Source organism: Euprymna scolopes, chromosome 42 (genome assembly GCF_053919585.1).
Source record: "Euprymna scolopes isolate OS-2025 chromosome 42, ASM5391958v1, whole genome shotgun sequence".
Lineage (NCBI taxonomy): Eukaryota > Metazoa > Mollusca > Cephalopoda > Sepiida > Sepiolidae > Euprymna > Euprymna scolopes.
The window spans coordinates 37291437-37306963 of record NC_136523.1 but is presented as its reverse complement, the minus strand read 5'-3'; positions in this window follow the sequence as shown (position 1 = coordinate 37306963).

The window sequence follows — 15527 nt, the reverse complement described above, 5'->3', positions numbered from 1 at the left end:
GATTCTCTTGCAAAAAGAAGAGCACACTTTGAACCGCACATACCGATTGCGGAACGTAGTGAAAGTTAGTTTATATATGTGTACGCAAAAATAAACATGACTATTCTAAACAGATAATAATGTATTTCTATGAACATCGTTTTTATTGTTGGGAATTAATAAATTTGTTGCAATTTTTGCCATTAAAGTCTTCTTCGGTTTCAATAACTGATTTTATTTTATGAAATTGACGCATAAGAGAAAGAGAGAGAGAGAGAGAGAGAGAGAGATGAAAGGGAAAGATAGAGAAAGGAAATATAGGAAAGAAATAGGAAAATCGGGTTTGTATTACTGTACACATAGATTCGAAAAAGTTGTCAAAAAAACAAATATATATCAAATAAACGTTATCAAAGGCAAGATAATTTACTGTTCTACCTAACTGGATATTTTTTAGTGTTTTATTTAATGTAACATATCTATTAATAATTGTTAATTAAAAAAAACAAAACAAATATATAACAAATAAATGTTATCAAAGGCAAGATAAGTTACTGTTCTACCTTACTGGGTATTTCTTTAGTGTTTTTATGTAATATAACATGTTTACCCGGCTCGAAAAAACGCACAGTGTTTACCGATGTATTAGAAAAACAAAAATGGCGGCAGACTTTGGAAAAATGAGTTAAAACTAAAAAACCTATGCAAACTACTGTTAAAAACCCCACCGCATATATGTCAGCCTATGTCACGGTAACATATATTGAGTTTCTAACAGTATTTACGTTTAGATTTAAGCAGAGAGAGAGAGAGAGAGAGAGAGAGAGAGAGAGAGAGAGAGAGAGAGAGAGAGAGAGAGAGTAGGAGAAAACTGTTGATCGTGGTTGTAGCTAGGTGAGTGTTGGTTGCGAATGATTTACAGTAGGGGGGGACACAGAGTGAAGCTCAATAGAGCACCTGCCATGAAAATAACAATAGAGCAGAGATAGGCCCGCAATGTCTATTTCTATGAGAAAGACATAGTAAGGAGGGGGAAAAATGGCATCGCCCACTAGCTTTCGAAGTCGGTTTTGTAAACCGTCCAGGCAGGAAAGGATGCTCTGTGTAACTCATCCCGAGATGTGGCTACAATACACCCCATATTCGACACAAGGTCCGTTTTTAATGTTCAGAAACGGAGCACTCTAGCTTCGAACAAAAATAAAAATTACGTTTCAGAATTTTTGAGATGAGGATTTATTATTCGAATTATTTAGATTCAACGGACTACTGTTCTCATCTTGAGTGTCATTTCACAACGTTTCTGTCGATGTAACCTCCGACCTTCTTCAAGTGTATCTTGTCAAACTCGGGAATGTTTCTGTCGAGCTCGGGGATTTGGACGGAATTTCGAGCGGAACCCTTTATTTACTTCATAGAGGTAGCATGCTCTTGTTCCGTCAACCATGACTGGATAGAGGTCTTCAGTAATTCGCAATTGTATTTTTCAATCCCCCACACTGAGAATTGTGCCTTTACCCTTGCGGAAGGACCCGTAGCGCAGTGGTTAGAGTACTTGGAAAAATCAATTGTAAAAATGATATTCTTCTGAAGGTTGGAGGTTCAATCCTCAACAGCAAAGGTCATACATCGAGAACATCACCAACATGGCTTCACACAGAACTAAAGACAGCCAGATCGCCGCCATCCGCCAAGTATTCGCCGAGCTGTTATCGGCGCTTGTGAAAAAAAAACATGCTCTTAGTTCCGGACTCGTCTCGAAGCGGTGATTGAGGCTACATTGAATAGATGCCAACATAATCAAGTTACCTGAATCCATTTTTTCAATAAAATTTTAAAAAATAAAGCTGTAGTGCTATTTTCTTTAGTGCGACAATTTTATCGCTCTACCCTGAAGTTATATTTATTATAATTTATTTAAGAAAAAATGAATAAAAATCGTTTTTAGCTTGCTTGAATTTCGAACGATATTCTCAAAAGTGCTAATATTATTTAATTAACCATAAACCACGTGAGGCACAAGGAAAGACAACCAGAATATCAGACCAGCTGTAGTAACACCTCAACGGGCTTCCATCTTTGAGATATTTTTATCAGGTTGGCAAGAATATTCTTGCGGTTTTTAATTTTTTTAAATTCAAATGAACATGTCTCAGCTCAAACAAAAAATTATTGATCGAAATAAGCACCATCAGAATCAACACACTGTTCCTAACGCAAAACAAGTGTAGTTGTGCCAGTAACGTAAAAATCTTACGTGCTGGTGGCGATTAAATCGCTGAAGGCGTTTTTAGTATCGCTTAGGTTTTTAAGCATTTCTCCCCCAGAAAGTTGTCTAGGTGCTTGAAAAAGTGATAGTCAATAGGTGAGATGTCTGGAGAGTATGACGGGTGAGGCTGCGTTTGTGTCGTGGAGGAGAATTGGATCTTTTCTGTTGACTAATGCTGGGTGTTGTTGTCGAAGTTTCTGGTGCATTTCATCCACTGGTTTACAGTATTTCTCTGCTGTAATTGTTTCACGTGCATGAAAAAATTGTCGTGGAGGAAACAGGTCGCAGACCACCCAACCAGTCAGCAAGACCTTCTGTCCGTGCAATTCTGGATTTGGGAAGTGTCGTGGATCTTCGTCGGCGCCTAACCACTGAGCTGAGCGTCGTCGGTTGTCGTAAAGAACCAACAGCGTATCTTTTTGTTGTCGTTCTATTCGTGAGGCACTCATTTATCAAGTCTTTTTTATTTTTTATTTTTTTTGTCTTTCCAATCTTTCACAAGTGGCTGGAAATCGTCGTATACATTACGTCTAATTCAGAAGCAAATTCTCGAACAGTTGTGCGTTGATTGGCTTCGACTAAGGCTCTTAATTGATAATTGTCAACATCTGACATGGATGGCCGACCACAATGCTCATTATCTTAAAGACTCTCGTCGCCGCCACGAAATTTCTTTAACCACCATGGTGCTGTGCGTTCAGTAGTGATTTCTGGGCCAAACGCTCCGTTTATATCGCGAGTTGTTTCAACAGCTTTTCGGCCTAGCTTGAATTGAAATAAGAAATTGTGCAAATTTGTTTTTTTTCCATTTTGTATTCAACGTTCTGAAAAGAAGACATAATTGTTTTAAAACGATTGTAATTTAAATGATTAAATAAAGCAACAAAAAAGATAAAATAATATATAAAGTAAAGGTATTATAACGAAAACTTATTTGGAAATACATCATTTGAAATCAAAACCAAAAATTCTGCAAGAACTTTCTTTTCAACCTAATGATTAACAAGGCAAAAAGAATCTGTCTATTGTAGATTTTGCCGTTCCAGCAGTTCACAGAGTGAAGAACAAAGAGACAGAAAAACGAAAATAATATGCAGATCTTTCCAGAGAACTAAAAAGAATATGGAATCCGAAAAACAAAATGAATGTAATGTACCACTAATTGTATGAGCACTAGGAAGAGCCCCAAATACTTGGAAAAAAAAACTATTAGGAGAAATCGGAATCAAGGGGAAGACTCAGACGACTGTGCAATGAACGGTAATGCAGAAAATAGCTGAAATCATAAGCCAGACTCTCGAGTGCGGATACTAATCTGCATGAGCGACAAACGCTAATATAGAAATTGCAACGTATGTAAAACGAAAAACAGAAACCAAGAAAACTGAAACCGCAAAATTGCAAGCTGATGCCCACCCCCTCTTCCTACCTCCAAAATATTGTAGTGTTTCGGAGTTAAAGGAAGTTGGAACCTTACACTTAGCTTTGTATTTTGTGATTGGGTTCAAATCTCCTGGCTCGCAGTAATTATCACTTCCTACACTGACGATTGGCAAAGCATAAAACGCTAGTTTCTAAAGAGAAAGAGAGAGAGAGAAAGAGAGAACAAGAGAAAGAGAGAGAAAGAAAGAGAGAGAAAGAGAGTTATAGCTAGTTATATATATATATATATATATATATATATATATATATATATATATATATATATATATATATATGGAGGTTGATATATATATGTGGGGGTTTGAGAGAGAGAGAGAATGAGAATGTGTGTGTGTGTGTGTGTGTGTGTGTGTGTGTGTGTGTGTGTGTGTGTGTGTGTGTGTGTGCGTGCGTGCGCCTCCCGGTGTGTATGGAATGTCGTTTTTTTTCATGGCGTTTTTCCAAATGATTTTTAGTAGTTTTTCGTGTCTGTTTATGCTTTTTTTTTATTTATTTGTTTTATTTATTTATTCATGTATTTATTTATTTTCAGTTTACTTTTCTTCCGGGTTCTTTTTTGGTTTTTAATTCCCTCGGGTCACATTGACTTTCTTCTTCACAAACTTGTCTCCTGCTCCTCCTCCTCCTCCTCCTCCTATTTTTTCTTCCCCACAGTTTTGTTGTTGTTGTTGTTGTTGTTGTTGTTGCTGTTGTTGTTGTTGTTGTTCTTCTTCTTCTTCTTCTTCTTCTTCTTCCCCCCTCGGTTTTCTACTTTATCCTTCTTTTCCCCCTCTTTCCCTCTGCCAATTAATCCTATTTTCCTCTCCTACTCCTACTACGTTTTCTTCCTTTCCTTTTTTCCCTCTTCTTCCCTTTTTCTTTTTCGTCTTCTTCGTCTTCTTCCTTCTGTATCTTCCCCTCTCTTCCTCTTTTTCTTCTTCTTCGTCTTCTTCTTCTTCTTCTTCTTCTTCTTCTTCTTCTAACGACTTGAACTTCTATTGTTGACCTTACTATTCTGAGAGTGCCTCTCAAACTCGCCTCAAAAGTCTTCTTTTTAAAAAAATGCACTCAAAGATGTATCTTCTGTGTGTGCTTAGGCAGGAGACGTGTACTTCTAGGCGATTCCTCGCCAGATGCATAAGTTAGTTTCATGCACCCACCTCCAATCGAACTCCATACGATGTAATCTTTTCCAGGCGCATCTGATCTTCACTTTAAGCTGATGCTTAAATTAAACAGCCAGATCCCGATCTGAAATAAATCCAATTCAACGAACCTCGTTGAGACGTGTAACTTACGTCACTAGTCTCTCTACAGCTAGGATGGATAGAAAAAATATTCTTTTCTCCTTAAAATATGGCGGGTCTACATTCTTGATACTGAATACTACGTTAAGGATTAACGACTGCTTGGCGTCGATGCGGGCCGCTACATCTCTGACATATTTCCAGAGTTGCCGAAACTTTGTTGCAAGTGATGAAGGCGTGATAGTTTATTTCTTCTTCATGGTCCTTACTGCACGGTCATAAGGGATCGTCGCTTAAGCCATTACTGCATAGTTTAGTGTAGAGAGGCAGCATGTTCTGAACCAATCGCCAGGTCAGAATTTTTTTTTTTTTACAAAGAGTTACCACTTATCAAGGCGCCGAGGCCACTCGAGGATAAGGGTTGATAAGCGTACAGTGGTCAATGGGATAATGTCGTAATAATTGTTAGTAGTGGAAATTTTAGTAAATTGGATTATTATTTAATTACATTGGACTTGAATACGACCATATTATAGTCAGCTGGAAAGCAGGCAAAAGGAAGAGAGTTCCACAAGTGTGCAATTCTAAGAAAGAAACTTGGTTTATGGAATCTATGATTAGGTTTAGGCACAGATAAACAATGGATGAATTGAGATAACCCTGACTTGGGGGTCCCAGCTCCACTAACAGCGGATCATCTCCTCCGAATATTCTTACACATTCCTCATGTGGATCCGCCGAATCCTGATATAGTTTATTTCTAGGTTGAGCAACGATTCCGGTTACCAGCGGTTCGGCTTTAAAAATTTATTTATTTTTTTTTTTTTGTAATCCCGAAACTGACGGAACTCCTCTTCACTCAGCCACCGTAATTCGCACCAACGAATATCTATAATCACACAAGCAAAAACTGACAGAACTGCTCTTCAATTAAACCATAATTCTTTCCTTGAACTGCCCGCCTGTGGAACTCTGTTCTCCTGGTCTGCTTTCCAGCTGACTACAACATCGTCATCTTTAAGTCCAATGTAAACAAGTCCTTATTGAATCACCAAATTATGCCAAATTTCCACTACAGACGAGTATTATGCGAGTGACCCAATGACAACCTTGCACACATTAACATTTATCCTCGGGTGGCCTCCAAGCTTTGATATGTGGTAGCTCCTTTATGATGTTTTCTACCAGCTGTCCAACACTTAACTCTCTGTTCTCCCCAATTCATCCTTCTTGAATCAGCTATTCCCCTTCTTATGGCATTCCATTTTTCTCATACAAATGATTAGAATATTCAAATATGCTATTTAGAATGTTTTCGGAACAATCTGGAATAATCAAAAAAAAATTCCACACAAAAACGTATATAAAGATGCTGCACTAGTAGCCGCGTCAGTTGTTAAATTGTTAAGTTGCTGACTTGCTGTGAAGAACTCTGGTAATGTTTCTAGGATGAAAGTCCAGCTGAAAGAAACTTCTTAAAAGCCAATATATATATTGTTATGAGAGGGCATTTTCCTTCCTTATAAAATTGAATGGAATATTAAAATTCGGAACAATCTGGAACAATCTGGAATAATCAAGAAAATACCGTGCAAAAACCTATATTAGGATGTTGCATATGAGTTGTTGAATTGCTGAATTACTGTTAAGAACTCTGGCAATGTTTTTAGAATGAAAATCCAGAAATTTTGACCTCTGCGGTCTCTACAAAATTATTCAGCCAATTTTTGGTCTAAACATTTGAAATTTTACATAAAGCATATTCAGACATAGGACAAGCCTTTTAACTAGGTTTATCCGATCAACCTGGCTGCCAAGGAGTTAAAGTTAAAAAGATTTGACCTTTGCGGTCTCTAGCAAACCATTCAGCCAATTTTATGTCTAAACATTTGCAATTTTACATAATGGGTATTCAGACACGCACAGGCTTTTTAATCAGTTTATGGGACAAATTTTGGCTGCCTAAAGGTCAAAGTTGAAAGACTTGACCTTTGCAGATTCTACCAAACTCCTCCGCCAATTTTGGGTCTAAACACTTGCAATTTTAGATGTAGGTTACCGGGACTTGAGTCAAACTTTTTAATATATATATATATATATATATATATATATATATATATATATATATATATATATATATATATAATAAAAAATATAACACGGAAATTACATAATTGTCGATGCAATAATTTATTTCAACCTTATGGTAAGGTTATGCTAAGGTTGAAATAAATTATTGCATCGACAATTATGTAATTTCCGTGTTATATTTTTTTATGTTATTGCTCTGTTTACCACATTGAGCTCTCATACCCGGATTTCCTCTGGAATTATTCCATTATAACACTATATATATATATATATATATATATATATATATATATATATATATATATATGGGTGATGAGTGTATATATATGTGTGTGTGTGTGTTTTAAAAAAACAGCAGGGCCGCCGACTTTATTCTTTCCCTGATTCGTACACCCGACCCTAACCCTAACATTTACCCTACACATGACAGGCCAAACAGACGTGCTACCACTTGTATGAGTAGTATCTTTTAACACACTCACCCTTGGCTCGACGGTCTTCAATCGAAGGATCAGGTATGATATTGGGAGGCTCTCACACTGATAATTGAGTATATTTAACAAGATACGGCTCAGAAAAGCAAATGACTATGACTTGCAAAGTACTATACTCATGTGCTGAGTACAGTTCTTTCTGCGAACAGTTTTCCTCCCTGCCAGTTTGTTGCAATATTTTTGGTATAACAATGAGGGTATAGTTACTACAAAAAATAGGTTATATTTATAAATATTGGCGATGAGAACTGGCTTACCAGATGGAACTAATTCGTAAAAAATAATAATAATGATAATGTCGTTCATCAAATTACGTCCGTGTTTGTTTATAATATTACGTCAGCTGATATTTGGACTTGGCGATAAATGCCCTGGAAAAGTCACTTCTGATTAATGTTTAATTTTATATGGTAACTCTTCTTTTATCGTAGATTGAACTCATTAATAAGAAAAAATCAAATGAAATGGTGAAGTACACCCGGACTTGAACACGGGATCTTTCGATCTGTATTCGAATGCTCTACCACTGAGCTATATCTCCAGATTGTAATAAATCTGTTGTTTTTTTTTGTTTTGTTTTTTAAGGAGAAATGATTTGCTTACATTTTAGTATTTTCCATGGCTTTTTTTTATCTATAAGAAAGAAAAGCTACAAGAACTGGTCAATCAGATGGAACCACGCTCTGCTACCAACCAATCAGAAACCGGAATCACTCCATAAAATATACTGAATCTTTTATGTTTTCTCCAGGCTGTCAAACACGTAACACCCTGTCCTCTCCAATTCGTCCATCTTAAAGCAGCCATTTCTCTCATATGCAAATCAATACCACCTAAAAAAAAAGAATTAATCTACAAACCTTTTCCTAACTTCTTTCCAAAGCCAGAAAGAGAGTGACCGTCACAGATACAGATTTGAGGAAGGATAAGAAGTAAAAGAAGAAGGAGAAGGAAAAGAAGAATAAGAAGAAGAGGAAGAAAAAAAGAAAAAAGATCAAACAGATACACTGCCGCTTGTGTGTGTAGTTTCTTCTACCACATCATATTCGTTTTTATATTTTCAACCATATACTACGAGAGGCTTTCCAAAGGTAATGTTTTTTATTTTATTCCGCCCGAATGGATCAGAGGAGATTGCAATTATGATTATGATTCAACTTATGCATTCATAACCAGAGAGTTTCATCTCTCTGTTGCAAATATTGACAGTATTAGACTCTTAGATTAAAATTCCTGTTATATTTATAAATATTAATGGCTAGCTGGCAGCCCGGCGTTGCCCAGTCATACAATACGCTTAAACATGATATTTTAATTCATGCAGATTGTGTATGCATTATTATAGAATCAATCCTCTATTGATTATTATATATTACGAGGAATAATTTGCTCGGTGGACTAATTCACAAAAAAAAAAAATTAAAATGATAATGCCGTTCATCAAATTCCGTCGGTGTTTGTTTATTTCAGCTTATATTTGGGCTTGACAATGAATGCCTTTGGAAAAATCACTTCTGATGTTCAGTTTTAAAATATGTAAACAAAGAAATGATTTGCGGCGATTTTAAATGGCACTCTTCTTTTATCACAAACTGAACTAATTGATAAGAAAGAATTAAAATAAAATGGTGAGGTACACCCGGGCTTGAACACGGGACAATTCGATCCGTAGTCGAATGCTCAAACATTAAGCTATATCTCCAATAATCCAATAATATAATAAATCTGGTTTTTAAGGAGAAATGATTTGCTGATATTTATTATCTCTCTTGGCAGGTGTAACATAAAATACTCCCCTGTAAAAAGTCTATAAGAAAGAAAGATTACTTATAGGGTCGGATTTTTTCGATTTTCGATATTTATCGGATGAATTTCTCTACAACACATACCTAAGAACACTACCAGATATATAAATTAGCTTGTATGAAATTTGCAAAAGATAGGCTTAGCCGTTTCAGAATCTAAAAGGAAGGAACTCACCCACACAAAGTGACTTTTATACAATAGAAGAGATGGAGATAGAATTGACCAATCAGATGGAACGACGCTCTGCTACTAACCAATCAGAAACCGGAATCACTCCACAAAATATACTGAATTTCTTAAGAATTCCTGCACATAACTTTTCGTCTCCCCACGAAAAGGAACGCTGCTCTCCCTCACAACACTTCTCCGGGTTGGTTACCTACCGGAAACACTTCGTCTTCGTTTGCAAGTTTTTTACTATTCAAAGTTCTGTAGATTGCTACTACTCGGCCTTTTGGCTGAGATCAAAGTGTGGTATCTGTTCCGGCAGATACTGCACTTAAGATAATTTGTACCAGTCAATGGAGGGGAAACCCTCTATACTGGGACAATTATTATTTTTGGTAACCAGAGTGCCCCCTTTTTGCCTACTTTTAGGGGAGCTGGTTTTTACCTCACATTAAAAACGGCCTTGTGCCTAATTTGCTCAGTGGGGGAGCAAATAAATACCATCTGTTCCGACGGATACTGCAAGCTATGACTAGCTATGACTAGCAAAGACCAGATGTGGGGGCAACCCCACATGCCTTACCTTTAACCAGCTCCCATTTCCCACCTCTCGGGAGCTGGTCCCCTTTTCCCTTCCCCCTCCCTTCACTCCTCACATTAAAAATTGGCCTTGTGCCTAATTTGCTCGGTGGGGGAGCAAATAAATACCATCTGTTCCGACAGATGCTGCAAGCTATGGCTAGCTATGACTAGCAGGGACCGGATGTGGGGGCGACCCCACATGCCTGACCTTTAACCAGCTCCCATTTCCCACCTCTCGGGAGCTGGTCCCCATTTTCCCTTCCCCCTCCCTTCACTCCTCACATTAAAAATCGGCCTTGTGCCTAATTTGCTCGGTGGGGGAGCAAATAAATACCATCTGTTCCGACAGATACTGCAAGCTATGACTAGTTATGACTAGCAAAGACCAGATGTGGGGGCAACCCCGCATGCCTGACCATTAACCAGCTCCCATTTCCCACCTCTCGGGAGCTGGTCCCCTTTTTCCCTTCCCCTTCCCTTCACTCCTCACATTAAAAATGGGCCTTGTGCCTAATTTGCACGGTGGGGGAGCAAATAAATACCATCTGTTCCGGCAGATGCTGCACTTAAGATAATTTGTACCAGTCAATGGAGGGGAAACTCTCTATACTGGGACAATTATTATTTTTGGTAACCAGAGTGCCCCCTTTTTGCCTACTTTTAGGGGAGCTGGTTTTTACCTCACATTAAAAACGGCCTTGTGCCTAATTTGCTTAGTGGGGGAGCAAATAAATACCATCTGTTCCGGCAGATGCTGCAAGCTATGACTAGCTATGACTAGCTATGACTAGCAAAGACCAGATGTGGGGGCAACCCCACATGCTTGACCATTAACCAGCTCCCATTTCCCACCTCTCGGGAGCTGGTCCCCTTTTTCCCTTCCCCTTCCCTTCACTCCTCACATTAAAAATGGGCCTTGTGCCTAATTTGCACGGTGGGGGAGCAAATAAATACCATCTGTTCCGGCAGATGCTGCACTTAAGATAATTTGTACCAGTCAATGGAGGGGAAACTCTCTATACTGGGACAATTATTATTTTTGGTAACCAGAGTGCCCCCTTTTTGCCTACTTTTAGGGGAGCTGGTTTTTACCTCACATTAAAAACGGCCTTGTGCCTAATTTGCTCAGTGGGGGAGCAAATAAATACCATCTGTTCCGACGGATACTGCAAGCTATGACTAGCTATGACTAGCAAAGACCAGATGTGGGGGCAACCCCACATGCCTTACCTTTAACCAGCTCCCATTTCCCACCTCTCGGGAGCTGGTCCCCCTTTTCCCTTCCCCCTCCCTTCACTCCTCACATTAAAAATTGGCCTTGTGCCTAATTTGCTCGGTGGGGGAGCAAATAAATACCATCTGTTCCGACAGATGCTGCAAGCTATGGCTAGCTATGACTAGCAGGGACCGGATGTGGGGGCGACCCCACATGCCTGACCTTTAACCAGCTCCCATTTCCCACCTCTCGGGAGCTGGTCCCCATTTTCCCTTCCCCCTCCCTTCACTCCTCACATTAAAAATCGGCCTTGTGCCTAATTTGCTCGGTGGGGGAGCAAATAAATACCATCTGTTCCGACAGATACTGCAAGCTATGACTAGTTATGACTAGCAAAGACCAGATGTGGGGGCAACCCCGCATGCCTGACCATTAACCAGCTCCCATTTCCCACCTCTCGGGAGCTGGTCCCCTTTTTCCCTTCCCCTTCCCTTCACTCCTCACATTAAAAATGGGCCTTGTGCCTAATTTGCTCGGTGGGGGAGCAAATAAATACCATCTGTTCCGGCAGATGCTGCACTTAAGATAATTTGTACCAGTCAATGGAGGGGAAACTCTCTATACTGGGACAATTATTATTTTTGGTAACCAGAGTGCCCCCTTTTTGCCTACTTTTAGGGGAGCTGGTTTTTACCTCACATTAAAAACGGCCTTGTGCCTAATTTGCTTAGTGGGGGAGCAAATAAATACCATCTGTTCCGGCAGATGCTGCAAGCTATGACTAGCTATGACTAGCTATGACTAGCAAAGACCAGATGTGGGGGCAACCCCACATGCTTGACCATTAACCAGCTCCCATTTCCCACCTCTCGGGAGCTTCTCCCCTTTTTCCCTTCCCCCTCCCTTCACTCCTCACATTAAAAATCGGCCTTGTGCCTAATTTGCTCGGTGGGGGAGCAAATAAATACCATCTGTTCCGGCAGATACTGCAAGCTATGACTAGCAAAGACCAGATGTGGGGACAACCCCACATGCCTGACCTTTAACCAGCTCCCATTTCCCACCTCTCGGGAGCTGGTCCCCTTTTCCCCTTCCCCCTCCCTTCACTCCTCACATTAAAAATCGGCCTTGTGCCTAATTTGCTCGGTGGGGGAGCAAATAAATACCATCTGTTCCGGCAGATACTGCAAGCAAAGACCCTATGTGGAGCCGACCCCACATATAAGACCTTGGTCAATGTAGGGGCAACCCTTCATACCAATTATCACTATCAAGCTCCCCTACTCCCAGGGGAGTTGGTCCCCATTTCCCCTTCACTCCTCACTTTAAAGATCGGCCTTGTGCCTAATTTGCTCGGTGGGGGAGCAAATAAATACCATCTGTTCCGGCAGATACTGCAAGCAAAGACCAGATGTGGGGGCAACCCCACATAACTGACCTTTAAACAGCTCCCATTTCCCACCTCTCGGGAGCTGGTCTCCTTTTTCCCTTCCCCCTCTCTTCACTCCTCACATTAAAAATTGGCCTTGTGCCTAATTTGCTCGGTGGGGGAGCAAATAAATACCATCTGTTCCGGCAGATACTGTAAACAAAGACCATATGTGGGGGCAACCCCACATATAAGACCTTGGTCAATGTAGGGGAAACCGTTCATACCAATTATCACTATCCAGCTCCCCTACTCCCCGGGGAGCTGGTCCCCATGTCCCCTTCACTCCTCACATTAAAAATCGGCCTTGTGCCTAATTTGCTCGGTGGAGGAGCAAATAAATACCAACCCTTCATACCAATTGTCACTATCCAGCTTTCTACTCCCCGGGGAGCTGGTCCCCATTTCCCCTTCACTCTCCACATTAAATAACGGCCTTGTGCCTAATTTGCTCAATGGGGAGGAAAATACATACCCTGCAAGCAAAGGCCATATGTGGGGGGCGACCCCACATATAAGACCTTGGTCAATGTAGGGGAAACCCTTCATACCAATTGTCACTATCCAGCTCCCCTACTCCCCGGGGAGTTGGTCCGCATTTCCCCTGCAATCCTCACATTAAAAATCGGCCTTGTACCTAATTTGCTCGGTGGAGGAGCAAATAAATGCCCTGTTGATTGCTACTACTCGGCCTTCGGGCCGGGATCAAAGTGTAGTATCTGTTCCGGCAGATGCTGCACTTAAGATGGTTTGTGCCAGTCAATGGAGGAGAAACCCTCTATACTGGGACAATTATTATTTTTGGTAACCAGAGTGCCCCCTTTTTGCCTACTTTTAGGGGAGCTGGTTTTTACCTCACATTAAAAACGGCCTTGTGCCTAATTTGCTCAGTGGGGGAGCAAATAAACACCATCTGTTCCGGCAGATGCTGCACTTAAGATGGTTTGTACCAGTCAGTGGAGGGGAAGCCCTCTATACTGGGACAATTATTATTTTTGGTAACCAGAGTGACCCCTTTTAGGGGAGCTGGTTTTACCTCACATTAAAAACGGCCTTGTGCCTAATTTGCTCGGTGGGGGAGCAAATAAATACCATCTGTTCCGGCAGATACTGCACTTAAGATAATTTGTACCAGTAAATGGAGGGGAAACCCTCTATACTGGGACAATTATTATTTTTGGTAACCAGAGTGCCCCCTTTTTGCCTACTTTTAGGGGAGCTGGTTTTTACCTCACATTAAAAACGGCCTTGTGCCTAATTTGCTCGGTGGGGGAGCAAATAAACACCATCGTTTCCGGCAGATACTGCAAGCTATGACTAGCTATGACTAGCGAAGACCAGATGTGGGGGCGACCCCACATGCCTGACCTTTAACCAGCTCCCATTTCCCACCTCTCGGGAGCTGGTCCCCTTTTCCCTTCCCCCTCCCTTCACTCCTCACATTAAAAATCGGCCTTGTGCCTAATTTGCTCGGTGGGGGAGCAAATAAATACCATCTGTTCCGGCAGATACTGCAAGCTATGACTAGCTATGACTAGCAAAGACCAAATGTGGGGGCAACTCCACATGCCTGACCTTTAACCAGCTCCCATTTCCCACCTCTCGGGAGCTGGTCCCCTTTTTCCCTTCCCCCTCCCTTCACTCCTCACATTAAAAATCGGCCTTGTGCCTAATTTGCTCGGTGAGGGAGCAAATAAATACCATCTGTTCCGGCAGATGCTGCAAGCTATGACTAGCTATGACTAGCAAAGACCAGATGTGGGGGCAACCCCAGATGCCTGACCATTAACCAGCTCCCATTTCCCACCTCTCGGGAGCTGGTCCCCTTTTTCCCTTCCCCCTCCCTTCACTCCTCACATTAAAAATCGGCCTTGTGCCTAATTTGCTCGGTGGGGGAGCAAATAAATACCATCTGTTCCGGCCGATGCTGCACTTTGAGACCATTGCCCCTGTGGCAATTGGTTAGTGGTCCATGTAGGGGCAACCCTATATACCATGCCCCTTTTCCCCTCTTCTTCCCCTTCACTCCACATAAAAACTGACCTTGTGTCACATTTTGCTTACGTGGAGAAGCAAATAAATACCTACGAATATTCGTATGCACAACTTCATTAAGTCGTCTAAGAGAATGAGAACAATCTACACTGTGATTTTATTTTTTAATGGAAATCGCTCCAGACAAGGCATGAAGCCACTTTATGTTATGAGCTAAAAAAAAAAACCAAGTGTTAGATGGAATAAATTTTAACCCAGAAAAACAGCAATTCTTCCCTCTTTGTCAGAAACATCGTTCATGGAACGTGAGGACTAAAGGACAAAAAAGGGAAGCAAAAGTTGCGAGATTCATTTTTTGTTTTTACTCTTCCTGAATTGTCTTTGAGTTAAATAACGTGGGGAAGCAAATAAATACCTACTACGATTTTGTCGGAACAACGTCTCTTTTCTCTACTAAAACTAAAATAATTTACAACTCTATAAAGTTTGCCAAATGCGACATTTCTAAATCTCCTTCGTCTTTCTTCTTTTCCAAACAAGCGAGTCGAGAAAACAGTTGAAGACCAACAAGCGGATCGTAGGCAATCCGGAAAGTGTGAGAGGAGGGACGTAAGTGATATGGGTTAGTTGATAGACTTTCTTGTGTGTAGCAGAGTACTCGCCTCGCATGCAAGAGGCGCGGGTTTCGAATCCCGGGTTCGGATATGTCTAACTGTTGAGCCAAAATGAGGCGAAACTCGAGTCTTGAACTTCCGGTTTGTTGAGTGTCATGGCTCTTATGAGCTGCGACGTTGTTTGGCTGTGGAAATAATTATATATATATATATAT